A 19,106-nucleotide genomic window follows, 5' to 3' on the forward strand; every position below is an offset into this window, starting at 1 on the left:
AGTCCTTGGAGAGAGAATGTAATCTCAAGAGTCTAAGGCTTGGTTCATGCATAAACACAAGCTCCTTCCTTTTATGATATTAATCATGGCAGATAGTAAAGTGTTTGTTTGCCTGTGGAAAAAATCATGTATAAACACACTGTGCAAGATAGTCCTTTTGTGCGTATAGCTAGCACACCACGAAACTGAGACCTGGGTCGGTGGATGCACTGTTGGAGTGCTATTGAAATATGAATGGGCTCACTCATGTAGTAAAGGCATTGCACATTCTTGGTTCCATGTAATATACTAATTTTCTGAGATTGTGGATTTGGGGTTTTCATGAGCTGTACGCCATGATCATCACAATTATAACAAATTAAGGCTTGACTTATCTCGCTTTGCATGTAATGCGTCTGTCTCATATATCAGTTTCACCTTTTAATTTGCATTACTGAAATTAATGGACTTTTGCACGATATTCTAATTTTCCGAGTTTCACCTGTACTACCCCCCCTGCCATTAAAGCCACACTCCCCCCAGTGCCGAACCACACCTCCGTTGTTCCGTGCACATCCCTAATACCCAGGGCCTAAGCCATTTAGGGCTTTATAAGTTATAACTAGCACTTTGTATTTTGCCCGGAAATCTATGGGCAGCCAGTGTAACTCCATCAGCAGAGGTGTAATGTGGTCTCTCCGAGATGACTCAGAGACCAACCTGGCTGCCGTGTTCTGTACCAACTGAAGTTTCTGGACTTCTTAGTGCAGCCCCACATAGAGCGCATTACAGAAGTCGATTCTGGAGGTTACCGACAAATGTACCACTGTTTTGAGGTCATTGATCTCGAGAAATGGGCACAGCTGTCGTATCAGCCGGACCTGATAGAAAGTACCCCTGGCCACCGCCGCAACCTGAGAAACCAGGGAGAGGTGTGGATCTAGAAGTACTCCCAGACTACATACATGTTCCTTTGCGGAAGTGTGGCCCCATCTAGAACAGGTAGATCAAAATTGTCTCTGGAGTTCTGACCCCGCACAATAAGTACCTCCATCTTATCTGGATTCAGCTCCAGTTTATTCTCCCTCATCCAGCCCATTACTGCTTCCAGGCAGACATTTCGGGAGGATATGCCAGCTCCTGAAGAAGTTTACAAGGAGAAGCAGATCCTTCCCAGAGTAGCCTTCCAGTTGGAAGGCTACTCTGGGAAGAGCAGACACAGCTGAGAAGGTGAGCAAGCCTTTCTAAGCATCTAGCCTTTTCTCCCTCAAACAAACTAACAAGAAGAGGAGAGTTTTGCAGGGGCTGTTTCTCTTTAAGGGGTAGGTCTTAGTCTCTCTATCTTTGTGAGTGTTACTTGTTAGGGTTCCTTGCTAGGGTTCCTTGTTAGGGTTAAGATATCAGAGGGCTAGGAGTTCTTAGGGTTCCCTAAAGGCACTGTTTGCTGATTGGTGGGGGTGGAGTCAGCTAGGGCTGGGCGGGGCCCCACATTTCCTTTCCTTTGGCTCTCATCCTGTGTGACAGTTGGAAGGCTACTCTACATATGAGGTGAAGGCCCGAGAGCATAGCGAACAGAGCATAGCGAACAGGACGTAGGAGTTTTGCAGGAGTTTAGCGGGAAGTGTGTGGGGGAGCCTGGAACGAGCCCCTGAAATCGAAATCGCAATCGCGATCACAAGGAGCCTGGTGGAGAAGAGAACGTAAGTACATATCCCTCCCTCATATTCTTGGGAAAGGCTGTTTGGACAGTTAAATAGCTGACCATTACAGCTGAGACCTATCCTAACAAAATATCTAATAAGCGGACAATAAGCTCCCTAAATACTGTAAAGAGCTAACTAAAACAGTATGAAGATAGAAGGTCAGCAGGGGAAGGGGCACTTCCCAGTGTATTGCACAGAGTGCCACATGTACGACTATTTGTCCCATGGGCAGAAGTCGTGGGTGTGTGCTTGGTGCAAGGAGCTCCTGGCTCTCAGGGAACAAATCCGTTCCCTCGAGACCAAGGTGGCAGATCTGGAGAAGCTCAGAGAGACAGAGAGGCATGTGGACGAGACCTTCAGGGATGTGATAGAGGCATCCCACTCCAGGGCCGGTAGCTCCTCTGCTGTCAGGGAGAATGAAGGTCTTGGGCAAGGAGGACATCAGTCTGAGAAAGAGGGAGATGCTCCTTTAGAAGGGACCCCTTCCGTGGATGATGAGCCCATATCCTCTCGCACAGGGGATACTCCTCTGGGGGGTGGGGGCCTCCTTGTAGTTGGTGATTCGATCATTAGGGGGATAGAGAGATGGGTTTGTGACCCGCGTGTTGACCGCACGGTGACTTGCCTGCCTGGTGCGAAGGTTGCGGACATTACGCAGCATCTAGACAGGCTCCTAGGCAGTGCTGCGGAGGAGACAGCTGTCATGGTGCACGTCGGCACCAACGATGTGGGGAAATGCAGTCGGGGGTTCCTGGAAGCCAAATTTAGGCTGATAGGTGGCATTTTGAAGTCCAGGACCCCCAAGGTAGCATTCTCAGAAATGCTACCTGTTCCACGTGCAAGCACAGTGAGACAGGAAGAGCTGAGGGGTTTCAATGCGTGGATGAGACGGTGGTGCCGGGAGGAGGGGTTTAGATTTGTTAGGCACTGGGACACATTTTGGGGCAAGCAAGGCCTGTACAAAAGGGACGGGCTGCACTTGAACCAAGATGGAACCAGACTGCTGGCGCTTAAAATCAAAAAGGTTGCAAAGCAGCTTTTAAAATGACACTTGGGGAACAGCTGATGGGAGCTGGGCAGTATCCCATTTGGCAAAAGCCATCCTTTAAAGTGTGAGGCTGCAAAGAATGCAAATAAAACAGAAGGGGATGGAGCAAAACTGCATAAAGAGCAGATGGGAGCCTGTGCCAGCAGGTCAAAGAGTCAAAAGAGTAGCATACATCAGGGGAGAGATTCAGCGTATAGGGGCTTGTATGCCAATGCCAGAAGCCTCCGAGCCAAGATGGGTAAGCTGGAGTGCTTGGTTGCTAACGCAGAAATAGACATAGTGGGCATAACAGAAACATGGTGGAACAGTGAGAACCAGTGGGACACTGTTATCCCTGGGTATAAACTCTACAGAAAGGACAGGGAGGGGCGCCTTGGAGGAGGGGTAGCACTGTATGTTAAAGAAGGGATAGATTCTAACAAGCTAGAAAACCTAAGTGGACTGGAGTCCTCCACAGAAACTCTGTGGGTGACTATACAAGGTCGGAAAGGAAACGTGCTATCGCCCTCCGGATCATAATGCCGACAGTGACTGGGAGTTGCAGGAGGAAATCAGGGAGGCGTCAAGGAGAGGCAGGGCTGTAATAATGGGTGATTTCAACTACCCACACATAGACTGGGTAAATTCACATTCAAGTCAGGACAAAGAGGTCAAATTTCTAGATACGCTAAATGACTGTGCCCTAGAACAGTTGGTCATGGAACCAACCAGAGAGAAGGCGACCTTAGATCTAATTCTGAGTGACACCCAGGACCTGGTGTGTGATGTCAGTGTCATCGACCCTTTAGGGAACAGTGACCATAGTGCCATCAAATTCAGCATACATGCGGGGAGAGAATCACCAAGGATGTCTAACACAGACATTTTGAAATTCAGAAGAGGAAACTTCTCCAAAATGAGGAGTATGGTGAAAAAAAAGCTGAGGGGGGAAATCAGGAGAGTCACTTCGCTCCAGAGTGCATGGAGTTTACTCAAAACCACAATACTAGAAGCCCAGTTAGATTGTATACCCAAAAGGAGGAAAGGTACCACTAAGTCCAGGAGGATGCCAGCATGGCTAACAGGTACTGTCAAGGAAGCCATAAAAGGGAAGAAGACTTCCTTCGGAAATTGGAAGGCCTGTCCAAACGAAGAGAACAAAAAGGAACACAAACTCTGGCAAAAGAAATGCAAGGTGACAATAAGGGAGGCAAAAAGAGAGTTTGAGGAACATTTAGCCAAAAGTATCAAGGGGAATAACAAAAACTTCTTTAAGTACATCAGAAGCAGGAAACCTGCCAGGGAGGCGGTTGGGCCATTAGACAATGAGGGAGTGAAAGGGATTATTAAGGAGGATATGGAGGTTGCAGAGAAACTGAATGAGTTCTTTGCATCTGTCTTCACGGCAAAGGATACTGAGCATATACCTGTTCCTGAACCAGGATTTTTAGGGATGGAGGCTAGAGAGCTGAGTCAGATAAAAGTGACAAGGGATGATGTTCTAAACTGTCTGGAAAAACTGAAAGCTAACAAATCACCAGGGCCGGATGGCATCCATCCAAGAGTCCTCAAAGAACTCAAATGTGAAATTGCCGACCTTCTTGCTAAAATATTTAACTTATCCCTGAAATTGGGCTCTTTACCAGAGGACTGGAGAGTGGCAAATGTAACACCGATTTTCAAAAAGGGATCCAGGGGAGATCCGGGAAATTACAGGCCAGTTAGCCTAACATCCGTTCCAGGCAAATTGATGGAAAGCATCCTCAAGGATAAAATTGTAAAGCACCTAGAAGAACAGGCCCTGCTGGGAGTGAGCCAGCATGGCTTCCGCAAAGGTAAATCTTGCCTCACCAACCTTTTGGACTTCTTTGAGAGTGTCAACAAGTGTGTGGATCAAGGTGAACCAGTTGACATAGTCTACCTGGACTTCCAAAAAGCTTTTGACAAAGTTCCTCATCAAAGGTTCCTGAGGAAACTTAGCTGTCATGGGATAAAGGGACAAGTACATGTGTGGATTGCTAACTGGTTGAAAGACAGGAAACAGAGGGTAGGTATAAATTGAGAGTTTTCACAATGGAGGGAAGTAAGAAGTGGGGTCCCCCAGGGATCTGTACTGGGACCGGTGCTTTTTAATGTATTCATAAATGATCTAGAAGCAGGGGTAAGCAGCGACGTGGCCAAATTTGCAGATGATACCAAACTCTTCCGGGTAGTGAAATCTCAAACGGATTGTGAGCAGCTCCAAAAGGATCTCTCCAACCTGGGGGAGTGGGCGACAAAATGGCAAATGCAGTTCAATGTTAGCAAGTGTAAAGTGATGCACATTGGGACGAAAAACCCCAACTTCAAGTATATGCTGATGGGATCCGAGCTGTCGGTGACAGACCAGGAGAGGGATCTTGGGGTTGTGGTTGACAGCTCATTGAAAGTGTCAACTCAATGTGCGGCAGCTGTGAAAAAGGCAAATTCCATGCTATGGATCATTAGGAAGGGGATTGAAAATAAAATGGCTAACGTTATAATGCCCTTATACAAAACTATGGTGCGACCACACTTGGAGTACTGCGTACAGTTCTGGTCACCACATCTTGAGGACATTGTTGAACATTGTTGAACTGGAGAAGGTACAGAAAAGGGCAACCAAGATGATCAGGGGACTACAGCACCTTTCCTATGAGGCAAGACTACAACACCTGGGGCTTTTTAGTTTAGAAAAAAGACGACTGCGGGGAGACATGATAGAGGTCTATAAAATCATGCATGGTGTGGAGAAAGTGGAGAGAGAGATATTCTTTTCCCCCTCACACAACACTAGAACCAGGGGTCACTCCATGAAATTGATTGCCAGAAGGTCTAGGACCAACAAACGGAAGTACTTTTTCACACAACGTGTGATCCACTTGTGGAACTCTCTGCCACAGGATGTGGTGACAGCCAACAACCTGGATGGCTTTAAGAGGGGTTTGGATGACTTCATGGAGCAGAGGTCTATCAATGGCTACTAGTCGGAGGGCTGTAGGCCACCTCCTGCCTCAAGGGCAGGGTGCCTCTGAGTACCAGTTGCAGGGGAGTAATGGCAGGTGAGAGGGCATGCCCTCAACTCCTGACTGTAGGCTCCCAATGGCATCTGGTGGGCCATTGTGCGAAACAGGATGCTGGACTAGATGGGCCTTGGGCCTGATCCAGCAGGGATTTTCTTATGTTCTTATGTTCTTAGATCTGAATGTCATCAGCATACTGGTAACACCCAGCTCCAAATCCCCTGATGATCTCTCCCAGCGGATTCATGTAGATGTTAAAAAGCACTGGAGAAAGTACGGAGCCTTGAGGGACACCATACTTAAGCTCACATCTCGAACAGCAACAATCTCCAATTGACACCATCTGGAATCTGTCCGAGAGGTAGGAGCGGAACCATCCACCCCCAACCCCCTCAGACATCCCAGAAGGATACTACGGTCAATAGTATCGAAAGCTGCCGAGAGATCCAAAAGGACCAACAGAGTCACATGTCCTCTGTCAATTGCCAATTGGAGATCTTCCATCAGGCCAACCAAGCCAGTCTCCACCCCATAGCCCGCCCGAAAGCCAGTTTGAAATGGATCTAGCTAATTGGTTTTCTCCAAGACCGCCTGGAGCTGAGAGGCCACCACTCTCTCAATTAACATGCCCAACCATGGGAGGTTGGAAACAGGCCTTTAATTGCTCAGCTCTGAGGTATCTAACACAGACTTCTTTAGAAGAGCTCTAATAATTGCCTCCTTAAGACAAGGAGGCATCCTGCCCTCCCTCAGAAAGGCATTTATGATTTCCACCAGGCCTCTTACAACAGCATCCCTGCTAGATAGAACAAGTCATGTCGGGCAAGGGTCAAGAGAACAAGTGGTAGGCCTCACCGCTCCAAGCAGCTTGTCCACATCCTCAGGAGTTACAAACTGAAACTGATCCAGTCGAGTTGCATAAGAGGAGTTATCGGACACCTCCAGTTCAGACATCAAATTAATTGTGGAGTCTCCATCTAAGTTGGCCTGAATCCGAGAGATTTTATCTGCGAAAAATTCTTTAAACACATCACAGTGGGTAACTGATGACTCCAAATTCTGGTTCAAGGGAGGGGGGGAAGATACTAGTCCCCTCACAACCCTGAACAACTTCACTGGATGTGAACTCTCAGAGGCAATGCAGGCAGAAAAGAACTGCTTCTTTGCCGCATGTATCATCTGAGCATAGATCTTTAAATGTGCTCTATGTGCTCTGTGTCATAATCTGTCACATTCGAGTTGAGTCTTTCTCCACTCATGCTCCAATCACCGACTTGCTGCTTCAGCCCCCGTAGATCTTCTGTATACCAAGGGGCCAGTTTTGAAGCAGGTCGGAGGGGACACTTAGGAACAATCGTGTCTACTGCCCTGGTGAGCAAGTTGTTCCAATTCTCAACCAGGGTATCAACAGGATCACCAGCAAAGCCAACATTAAATCCCCCCAAGGCTTCTTGGAATCCTACCGGATCCAATAACCTCTTTGGGCGGACCATTCTAATAGGCCCCTCACCCCTGCGGAGGTGGGAAGTGGTCGTAAGTCCAACCTTAACCAGACGGTGGTCCGTCCACGACAATGGGGAAATCACAGGAGTCCCCACCCACGGAACACCACCCTGATCGGAGTAAAAGACCAAATCAAGCGTGTGACCTGCAATATGTGTCAATCAAGTATTTAGCTCTAGAATAGTCTTTCTTTATCAAAAACCTCACAGAAAACCAACACCTACTTAGTGTTTTATTAATGTAGCCAGCACAGAATTCAGGCTAGCAATATACTTCAAATATAATATTGGCAGCCACATATAATCCATACATTGTAATTTCACCAATAAGTGAAGATCATAAACCTAATTTAGTAACTATTACTCTGAGATTGCTGACAAATCTAAGAATAGTCACTGATACACTGTCTGGAAGAAAGAATAAGGTTTTAGGAAAGCTACAATATTCTGGATTATCTCTATGATTGGGAAACATCCATGGATAAATACTGGAGATTCTTATTTGATTAAAGAAGAGGAAAAAGAAACATTTTTTTTGGTCAGCTATGGTAATGGACTCTAGATTCCACAAAATACTTCTGATTTACCCAATTTATCAAAAAAAAAAAATCTTTTTCCTCATTGCTAGGTCTGTCAATTGCCTAATTTATTCCTGGATTGATGGTGTGCCTCAAATCTTCTTTGCAGTCAAGACATTTTGCAACAGCCCTAAGAATCCACTCTATGTGCTCCTTTTGGATAGCGATTAGACAACAGGCAAATATCCAACTATAAACTGCTTACATTTTGAAATAGATAAGCAGATTCCATACAGAGATGGGCAACATACTTCTAAAAAGTATTTTAGATACAAAATACTTGGTAAACAACAAATAAAAATACAAAATACAAAACAGTAGTTTAAAATATATCTTAAACCACAAAATATAATGCGGGGTGGGGGGAGAGAAACGATTTTGAGATGTTTGTTATCTATCTGAACTTATTTTCATTTCCTTTAGGTAATATAGGTTTTTCAAAGATTAAATTACTCAAGTTGTGCCTTCTGGGGCTATGAATCATCCCAGCAAAGGACAATAACTGTTCTACAAGACCACTTGATGTTAGACTTGTATTATATCTTTTAAAATAGCCATCAGACAATGGGATACCCATCCAACATACAAATGTGCTTGTATTTGTCCTGCAAAAACTGGAGAATTTCCAGCTTTTTAAACACTCAGTCAGATCAATAATTCCAAAACAACGTAATACCGTTTCTTTTTGCCACAATTGCTCTATTTCTCACCACCTTCCATGGGCATCTGCAGGCTTTTTTGGGTGTGTGTGTGGAATATACACAGAATATGTCAATAAAAATCAAAACAAAACAGGATGTATCCAATGTTAATCCTACTTAGAGTACACCCATTGAAATAATTGAAATCTAGGCATGAAAAAGGCTGCAATTCTATATCTGTGGCTTAGTCAAATGAGCTGCAAGTTGTATTTATGGTGAAGCAATTATATGGTCAAATCATATGGGGAGGGAAGAGAATAATTCCTTTTATGCCAATTAATTCTCTTCCCCCTTTCCTCTCTCTCTCTATGCTATTCTTGAAGCACTGAGAACAATTGGGGGAGGAGGTGTTTTATAGGAGTGATGCAGAAGGATTCCCCTAAACCCAAGCTGTTACTCACTAAGAAAGCTAAAGAAAGCTTCTAGTTTACATATAAACCAAAAGGGTTTATTCGTATACCCTCCTACAAATCAGAAAAATAAGATTCTAACTTCCACGTAAGCCAATATAGTGTAGTGATTAGGTTTTTGAATGAGGACTGGGAGACCCAGGTGGAAGCCCTCGCTCAGTCATGAAGCCCTCACTTAGTCTGATCACTGGGTGATCTCAGCCACTCATTATTTCTCAGCCTAGCCTACCTCAAAGGATTGCTGTGAGGATAAAATGGGGGAAAACAAACTTGGGTACTGTACATGGAGTCATCTGTTCCGGTGAGGCTCTTCCCACCCCCCTCAAATTTACAGGCTGTTGTGAGGGAAAAGATGGCTTTTAAAACTTTAGAAGCTTTTAATCCAGGCTAAGCAGGCATGGCTGCTTGATCTCATGTATTGTTCTGTGTGTCCCACAGTGATACTGAGCCTGTTCTCAAGACCAGTCTAACCCAGGCTAGGGCAGCCCAGCCTGGGTTAGGCTGGTTGTGTGAAGTATTGGGATCCTTGCAGATCCTGGAACTCTCGCACAGCCTGATCTCCTTACTATACCTGATGCTCGCCAAAGTTAAGGGTGCGAGCACACCCTTAATCTTGCTGCCAGGTATTGTGTGTCTCCTCAGGCTCTGAGGAGAGAGATGGTGGAATCCCCAAATGTACAGCACACAGTGCATTGTGGGGATACGTGGTGGCAGGAACAATGAATTCTGGCTGCAAAATACTCCATGCTCTCCCATGGAGTGCTGCTCATCTGGGTGTGTGGGAAGCATGCCGAAGACCTGGAGCTTGGTTGTCTGGCGGGGGGGGGGGGGGGGGAGTTAAAAGCAGTCTTTTCTCTACACCCTCCCCGCCCACTCTCAGCGATCATAAGAATCACCTCAATGTGAGAATCCCCTCCCACCACAGCCAGGTAACCTGGAAAGGCATTAAAGCACTTTGCATGCCCTCCAGCAATCTAAACACAAAGCTCTCCAAAGGAGAGTATGCTGATGCTTTGTTCCACAGAGAGGAAAGAAATGGAAATGTGCTACCATTAGTCAACACAGTAAACAATAGGGAACACAGACAGGGAGATATTTGTAAACAATCTGCCAAAGCCTTAGGAAGTTGCAAATTCACACAAAGACTGGACCAGAAGAACTTCAGCTGCTTCAGGTCAGGTTTTTAGCTAGAGGAACAGATAAACTTTAAAGTATTGTGCTAGCTTGGCAAAGAGGCACCTTTTAACATGGTGATTCTCTTTATTTAGCAGGGGGAGAGTAACTGTCCTTATCCACCCCCAGCACAGTACCTCCAGTGACTGTTGCTGGTGTCTGTCTTATGTTTCTTTTTAGACTGTGAGCCCTTTGGGGACAGGGAGCCATCTTATTTATTTATTGTTTCTCTGTGTAAACCGCCCTGAGCCATTTTTGGAAGGGCGGTATAGAAAGTGAATGAATAAAAGCAAGGGAGCTGTGAGGTAAGGAGTTCTCTTGCATCCAAAATGGGAGGGTTAGCTCGCCCCCCACAATTGACTCTCATGCCACTCTCACCCCTCATTTCTCATTTTACTCACAGGGACAGTCTCTCTCTTTCTCTCTCTCTCCTTTGATTTGCAAACTAGACTGGCTGACCAGTCAGCAGCAGAGTAAAACTATTCAAACTTCACAGGGCAAAGAAGGAGGAACAGAGCACGCACGCGCACACACACACACACACACACACACACACACACATGCTTGGAAGCCAATGGGTTGCCTGCTTGCAATAAAAAGGCAGCTCCTGAAGCACAAAAGCAAAGCAGTGATTGGCTGAGATGTATTTTGGTTTCAGCAATGTATTTTAAAAATAAAAAATACTTGAGCAAATGTATTTTTTGCAACATACTTTTCTGAAAAGTGTGTTAGATACAAAGTACACAAATATTTAAAATACTTGTATTTTAGATACTGCCCATCTCTGATTACATACTAGATAAATGGCCTAGTTGACATTATAAATACCTCACTGAGGGAGTGCAGGATGCCTCCATGTTTGAAGGAGGCAATTGTGATACCTTTACTTAAGAACCCTGCCCTAGGGGCCTCAGTGATGGATAATTATAGGCCAGGCTCCAACCTCCCTTGGGTGGACAAGGTAATTGAGAGGGTGGTGTCTGATCAGCTCCAGGCAACTTTGGAAGATACTGATTATCTAGATCCATTTCAAACTAGCTTTATAGAGGGCTATGGGGGTGGAGATAGACTTGGTTGGCCTGATGGATGATCTCTACCAAGGAATGGGGAGAGGGAGTGTGACTTAGGGATGTAGAAACAGGTTTGACAGTGAACAGGTTTTGTTCAAGAGTGCAGATTCGAACCAAATCACCCCCTGTTCGGTCTGACTCCAGACCACCCCCACCCCCACTGGCCATTCAGAGAGTTTGTGAGTCATTTTTCATAGATAGATAGAAATTATCCCTCTGGGGGGGGCTTCTCCAAAGCCATGGGGGTGTCTGTGGAGGTTCCCCCTCCCCCGCCAGCCTTCCTCATGCCAAAAACCACCCAGTTTGGGCATTCTTCGGTAATTTCTGGGCCTTTCCCCCATGGTGGCAGCCTTTTTGGAGGCTGCCACACATGCATGATGGGCCCCTGTGTGGCCAGGTCATGACCCAGGCCTTCAAAATGGCCACTGTGAGGGGGAAAGGGCCAGAAAGAGCTAAATGCCTGAACCGGGTTATTTGTTGCATGAGGAAGGCCAGTGGGGGAGAGGGGAGGGACCTCTGTGAGACCTCTCCCATGGCCTCGGAGAAGTCCCCTGGAGGGGGAAGGTACTTAAAAAAAATAAAAAGACTCCTGAACCCCCCGCCCCCGAACTGAACCAAATCGGGGTGGGGTGGGGTGTTCAATGGGAGGGAAAACTGAACTGGCCCGGTCCAGTTCAGACTCAATCTGAACCAGGCCAGCCAATTGTGTGCACATCCCTAGTGTGACTCTGTTGGTTCTTTTGGACCTCTCTGTGGCTTTTGATACTATCAACCATGGTATCCCTCTGTATCATTTGAGGCATTTGGGAATAGGTGGTACTGCTTGGCAGTGGTTCCATTCCTACCTCTCTTGTAGATTCCAGATGGACTTGCTAGGAGATAGCTGCTCTCTGAAATGAGAGCTATTGTATGGTGTCCCTCAGGGCTCCATCCTATCTCCAATGCTTTACAACATCTACATGAAACCTCTGGGTGAGAGCATCAGGAGTTTTGGAGCAGGGTGTTATAAACATGCTGATTACACCCAAATCTATTTCTCCATGACATCATCATCAGGAAATGACATAACCCCTCTAAATGCCTGTCTATAGGCAGTAATGGACTGGATGAAGGATAATAAATTGAAGCTGAATCCAAGCAAGAGGGAGGTACTCATGGTAGGGGGTCATACTTTGAGGGACATGATAGATCTCTCTGTTCTGGATGGGGTTGCACTCCCCACAAAGGAACAGGTATATAGCTTGGGAGTGCTTCTGGACCCAGGCCTCACTCTGGTTTCTCAAGTTGAAGCTATGGCCAGGAACCTCTATCAATTTTGGTTGATAACAACAGCTGTGTCCATTCCTGGAAGACAATGATCTCAGAACTGTGGTGCACTCTCTGTTAACCTGTAGACTTGACTACAGCAATGCGTTCTATGCCTTTGTATGTAGTTTGGAAACTTCAGTTGGTCCAAAATGCAGTGGTTAGATTGGTTTCTGAGGTTTCTCGGGGAGACCATATTATGCCTGTCTTAAAACAACTGCACTGGCTGCCAATAAGTGTATGGGCAAAATACAAAGTGCTGGTCATTACCTTTAAAGCCCTAAATGGCTTAGGACCAAGTTGCCTGGGAGAGCGCCACCTTCTGCATGATCCCCACCACACATTAAGGTCATTGAGCGAGGTCCGTCTACAGATGCTGCCAACTCTTCTGGTGACAATTCAGGAACAGGCTTTCTCTGTAGTATCTCCTGAGCTGTGGAATGCACTCCCTATAGACATTTGTGGTCTAACATCTTTACCATCCTTTAAAAGAGCTCTTAAGAACCTTTTTCTTTTGGGGCCTGGCTTTTAGTAATTGTTGGATGTTTTAAATTGTTGTTTTAATAGTTGTTTTGTTTTTATTATATTTATTTGTATGAACCGCCTAGAGCCTTTGGACTGGAGTCGGGTGGTATCTATATATTTATTTCTCTTAGATGTACCTATTGCTAATTCCATGTGTGGCAGCTCTTGTGAGAGTTTGTAAGCAGAAGCACTGTGGTGATTGTGCAGTGGGGGTTCCATATACAGAGAGGAAGGAGGAGCCTGTGGCACTGTGGTAAATGGGCAGAGGGGAATCCATATGCAAATAGGGAGGAGGAGCCTGTGATGGTTAAGATCAGTTGGAATGCAACTGTTACTGGTCTGAAGATGTTCTTGATTGTACTGGGTGTGCCTTGGAATGTACGTCCCAGCACCCAGCTGATTGGCTGGGCACTGGATGCAAAAAAGAGGAGGGAGGGGAGGGGAAATCCCACCGTGACTACGGCAAACATATATACAAATAATATAAAGCAACCAAACAGTGAAAATGTATACTGAGAAACAATAAACCAATAGTAGAATAATCTCTAATTACTAATACTAATAAACAATAAATCATTAATCCAAACATAACATTTCAACAAGAATAATATGTACAATGATACTCAAACCATCACAATACAAAGTTATTAACATGTACAATAACAGTCCAAGATTTCCAGAGGAGGTGTGACTAGCAAGGCAAAAATAGGGCTGCTGAATAAATGGGCAAAGTTCACTGGTGTCCATGCAATAGTGGAAGTTCCAAATTACAAAAAAGCCGCATCAAACGTAGTCTCACTAGGGTGTGGAAGTCATCAGTCCCAGACTTAACCCCCTTATGACCTTTCAGGAGAATACAAACTGAACATATGGAGATGTAGCTGAGCAGGGCAAAAGAAAGGGGGGTGCTGGCTTGTTTGATAAACACTCAATATCATCCACACAGAAGTGAAAGTTTCAAATAACAAACACGCAAATTGCAGAGAACCAGTCGAGCGTGGCTTCAATAAATTAAGTGTTGTAAATGAGAGATAAAGCCCACTGCATGCCCTGGTGGAGGAATATGAACTACACAAGTCAAAGTCAAGTGGCTATTCCGGATACTCGCCGTTTCGCAGACAAAGCTTCATCAGCCTCCTAAGCATCATTAATACTGGTACCTCATTCCTAGAGCTAAATAAAGCCTTACAGTATTATCCGGCATGATTGGCTGAGGCACACCCAGGAGGATTGGTCGCCACAGCAGCGGGCCTGGTCGCAGAGGCCAGAGGTGGTGGCAGGCCCGGCCCGCCCATAGAGGCAAGGCCCAGGAGGGGGGAAAGAAAGTGTGGGGGCAGAAGTGGCATTGGGGAGGAGAGGTGGCTGGGCCCGGAAATGGAGACTGTGACAGAACACGGGGTAACCACTGGCCCCAAGGAGCACACAGATACTCTGTGAGGGGTTGGCTAGTCTTTATATATACAAGGATAGCAGGCAGGGGTCTGCAAAAAGATGGGTCATGAGGGAGGAAAGAGCCCCTTTAGGAGAAGGAGGCTGCCATTGTGTGAATTAGAGGAGGAAACAAGATCTGTTAACTCAGGAAGGGAGAGAGAGAGAGAAAGAAAGAAAGAAAGAAAGAAAGAAAGAAAAGAAAAGAAGGGAGGGGAAAAGACAGAAGGGAAGAGTGAGTGGAGGAGAAGAGAGAAATAATGAAGGGCGAGAGATGGGCCCAAGCCTGTCAGTGGCCTGAGGGGAGTGAGAAGCCATGGCATTGCCTATTGGCAGCAAAGAAGGGCCCAGTCAAGCACTGCTGCAGTTTGGGGCTACCGAGGCCATTAGCGGAGGGGTGGGGGTGGCAGGCAAGGGATGGGACTGGGCCTGTCAGTGGCCTGAGGCGATCGAGCGACCATGGCAGCAGTGAAGAAGGACCCGGTAAACCGTTGCTGCTGCTCCTGTGGGGAGGAACAGGACTTGGGTGAGGGTGGGGAGGTCTCTGGGAATAGGGGGCTACAGCCATGACCAAGAGGGGTGAGGGGGATGTAAGCAACCAGACTGAGGAGGAGGAGCAGGAGTGTGGCTCAGGTGAGGGTGGAGAGATCTCTGTGAGGGGGACTGTGGCAAGGGGTGAGGGGAGCACTCAAGTGTGCAGGTGCTCTGTGCAGGTTAAGCTAGTATAAATTAATCAAATAGATAAAAAAATAAAATAAATATATGTATTCTGGTTCCTTTCCAGAATGGAGAAATAATTTTCAAAGACCACAGTATGACAACACAAAATCTCACACAATGAGAACACAAAAGCAGCAGCCAACACTGTAACAGGCTGGTGAGTAATTTGGCTCTCTATCTGCATGTCTCTGAAGTTTCCAATAAGTCCTATGGATCATTTTGGATTGTATTAATTCTCATCTTGCATGTGCTTAATGGTCAGTAGTATTGCTTTCATTGGTTTGGATGCATCACTTCATTAAGCTCCTGACTCAGAGCCTTCCTATTTTTCTTTAGACGTTCTGAGCTACAGCCCATTAGAAATTTATAGCAAATTGGAATTGGGTGAGGTAGTCATTGCAGCTCTGATGTACTTTCTGAAATTGTGCAAGCACCAGGGTTGAACTCCATTATTTTTAAACTTCAAGTATTGCCGATTTCCCTGGAATGGGAATTTATAGTTCGTTTGTAATGGTTCGTAGCAGGGCTGTGTATTGTTTCGGGTCCGGCAGGCATGCCAGACCCAACATGTCTTGTACCAGGCATAACTGAATGAAGTTCTGCAGCAACATCAGGGAGCCTCTGACAGAATTGTCAAAAGGCCCTCTGCTGTTATTCTGTCAGAGATATCATCTGACACTTCTGTTGGACCCCCTCCTCTGCACTGCCCTCTGCCTTGCTTCATCTTCCTCTGGAAGGAGCACTCAACCAGTTGGTTGCATTGCCAGCTGAGGACTGATTTTAAACCAACACTTTTTTTCTTTAGCTGTCCTCCTAGGTGCCCGAGTGGTCCAGCTGCTGGATTACCCACGCCCCTCAGGTACCTAGAAGGACAGGTAACGCACGGAGAAGTTAATTTTAAAATCAAGCCTCATCCAGTAATGCAGCCTGCTGGTTAAATGCTCCCTTTGGATGAAGAGGAAGTGAGGCAACCTGTCCCTTGCCTCAACCCAACTACAGGTAAAAGACGGGGGGTGGGGGGAGGAGGAGAGGGCAGGCTGAGTGGGCTTACTGACAGAATGCTGGTGTTTCCCAATAATAGCACCAGACCCTCTCAGTTTTCCCTCTAACAGGGATTCCCAGATGTTGTTGACTACAACTCCCAGAATCCTCACCTGCAATGGTTTATGCCTGGGGATCACGGGAGTTGTAGTCAACAACATCTGGGAATCCCTGTTAGAGGGAACACTGTAGTTGAGAGGGTTCCATATGGTGCTTTCTAACAGTGCTACTGTTGGCTGGGTCTTGTTGGAATCCAATTTTTTTTGGCTATGTACAGGCCTGGTTCAGGATACTGTTATTGGGCTGCATCCAGACTAATACTACCCTCGTGTAAGTTTTGCTTGTACAACTATTTTTGACAATCCACCCTTCCCTCTGTTGTGTAAGGACTGGCACCCTAGCAGCATCAGCTCACAGCAGCAGTTATCTCTTAATGACCACTAGGAGCTTTAGGGGCATAGATAAAGAGTGCAGGATTCCTCCCCTCTTTGTTCTCCCAGGGATTTTAGTCACCATTTTAGTCTCTCCTAATGGCTGTTTGTTATTCTCTCTCTCCCTTCAACCATAAACTCAGCTAGATTAGGCTGCAGGCTTTCCTGTTTTATTTGTAACTTGTGAATAAATCCTTGTTCTTCAAACTTAAAGAACTGTCTCCAGACCTCCTGCTTAGCTGAGTTCTCACCATACTGGCTTTACTCTGCGATTTGGAGACTGAACTGCCATTCTTCCCCTACATGCTGCCCCTAATGCCTCTGAAAATATGTCCTTAAGGATTGAGTGACTGTCAGGAACATATTTTCAGGGAGCATCAAGAGCAGCAGAGGGAAATGTCAAACTTATGTGTGGGCAGTGTTAATCAGGACATTTCCCGTTATTTAACATCTCTAAGGGATTTCTGCATGTTTTTCCAAATATATATATTCCTTTTAATTATGTTGGTTTTTAAAGTTCTTGCTTAATAAAGTTAGTTTGCTATTTTAACAGTATAGTTGTCACCTTGATGCAGAGATAAGAACATAAGAACAGCCCTGCTGGATCAGACCCAAGGCCTATCTGGTCCAGCATCCTGTTTTGCACAGTGGCCCACCAGATTTCTCTGAGAAGCCCACAGGCAAGAGGTGCCCACAGGCATTGCCCTTTCTCCTGCTATTGCTCCCCTGCAACTAGTATTAAGAGGCACCTTTCCTCTGAGGCTGGAGGAGAAGATTCAATGGAACAGTGCACCATCTACCACAGAGAGCCTTGTGAATGGAAACTTCCTCCGTAAATTGAAATGAGATAAACTGAAACCCCTTCCATGTGAACGGAAAAAACTTTGGGAGTGCTCAGTCACATAAGGGCCCGATCTCCACAATTCTTTCCTCTCCAAAAATTAAAGAAGCACATGAACCAATCCTTCATGCAATTGGATCTTCACATGAAGGGCTCAGTTCACACTGCAGGCTCTCTGTGAGGGAGAAGGGAGGGACTTGTGCTTCTTTCCACCATGTAATTTCAGTACCACTCCTGGCTGAACATATGAACTGAGGCAAAGAGGCTTGATGGTCATTAATTGTGATGCTGCCAGTAAAACCTAATTATTTATCAGTGTTTTATTTCTGGAAACTGTGTGTGTGAATTATTGCTTCTCAAAGGTATAGTACCTTGGACATTTCTATGAGCACCTAATCAAGCTTGCAACTTTCTGACATAAAATGCTGATGAGAAACCAGGTGTACAGGTGCAGTTTTGATTTCTAGTCTCATTCTTCTTGTCATACAATATATTCATATTTATTTTGGAGGAATTCAAAGATGTACTTTAAGCTTTAAAATATTGCCAATTGAGCTATGCTAGTAATTTTTATATTTGCTGGGTATATGAAGCAATTCATTTGTTGTCACCAACTTGACTTTGCAATAACAGGGCAGCACAACGCTTTACATTATTGCAGAAAACTCTTCAGAACCAATAAATAATGTATTACTTCTTAATTATTTAATATTATTTAGTAAAAATTTTATGCATGCTGGAATATTAATGTGCCATAAACAAATGTAAACAGTCCCATTTTAATTAAAATACTTTAGAAAAAGTTACAAGTGAAAGTTCTAATGCATACAGAGCAGTGATAAGCAAAAGCAATCTGTTAAACTCATAATAAATGCAGCAAAATATTGAAATGCTAGCACATTAAACATAGTATTATCCCTATGAATTATACAGCTTTCTCTTTGAATAACAGTATGAAGAAACCATGACAATTTTGGTTCTATTTATTTTTTAATAGGCAGTGTCCTTTTTTTCCTTTCTTTTGGGGACACTTGGTTATTAAAAATAGAACAGATTCCTATTTGCTGCTATAGAATACTGATCAAATCACTTGGGAAATTTAGATTTCATTTTCAATTACAATCCTATACTCAAATGTAGATTTTTCACATTAGGTTTTCCTATTAGAACTGGTGCCCATTAACGACCCTATATATAAAGACAACCCTCGCCTCCTTCTCTCATGCCATTTGCAATTTTTGAGAATGCATATGGATGGAATTAGGGTGCTTCCTTTCTGTTTAATACAAGAGTTTATTGTGTTAAAATACAAGTTAAATTAAGTGAAACTTTCTCACTATCACCATCTTCTGTTGGGAAGTAGATGGGAACCCATGTAGCATCTCCTTGCAGGGAATAGAATGTGCAACATTAGGTCATGTCACATGTATGCACATCACATTGTTATCCAACACTAGATCACTGCTAGCTGAATGTGTGAAGGGGATCCTGTGAAAAGCATTGTGAGATGATATGAAAATTCTGTGGATGGTGTTTGTGCTGCAGTGGATCATCCACAGATGCAAGACACTACTTGTTGATGTCATTGAGTGATAATGTATCACTGAGCAATAATGTTTGAATATGACTGC

At 45.0% G+C, this 19,106-nt stretch overlaps 1 long non-coding RNA gene across 2 annotated transcripts; it reads left to right on the forward strand.

Annotated features, from left to right (window-relative positions):
- The first annotated feature begins 13,848 nt into the window (after positions 1-13,848).
- LOC128327048 (uncharacterized) lies at positions 13,849-18,260 on the forward strand. 2 transcript variants are annotated; one of them, XR_008308424.1, is made up of 3 exons: positions 13,849-14,925; positions 15,227-15,319; positions 17,188-18,260. It is a non-coding gene; the product is annotated as an uncharacterized LOC128327048 (long non-coding RNA). The 2 variants fall into 2 exon arrangements; XR_008308425.1 differs by having other exon boundaries at positions 13,849-14,447.
- The last annotated feature ends 846 nt before the right edge of the window (positions 18,261-19,106 follow it).

The sequence above is a fragment of the Hemicordylus capensis genome, chromosome 5, assembly GCF_027244095.1.
Source record: "Hemicordylus capensis ecotype Gifberg chromosome 5, rHemCap1.1.pri, whole genome shotgun sequence".
Taxonomy (NCBI): Eukaryota; Metazoa; Chordata; class Lepidosauria; order Squamata; family Cordylidae; genus Hemicordylus; species Hemicordylus capensis.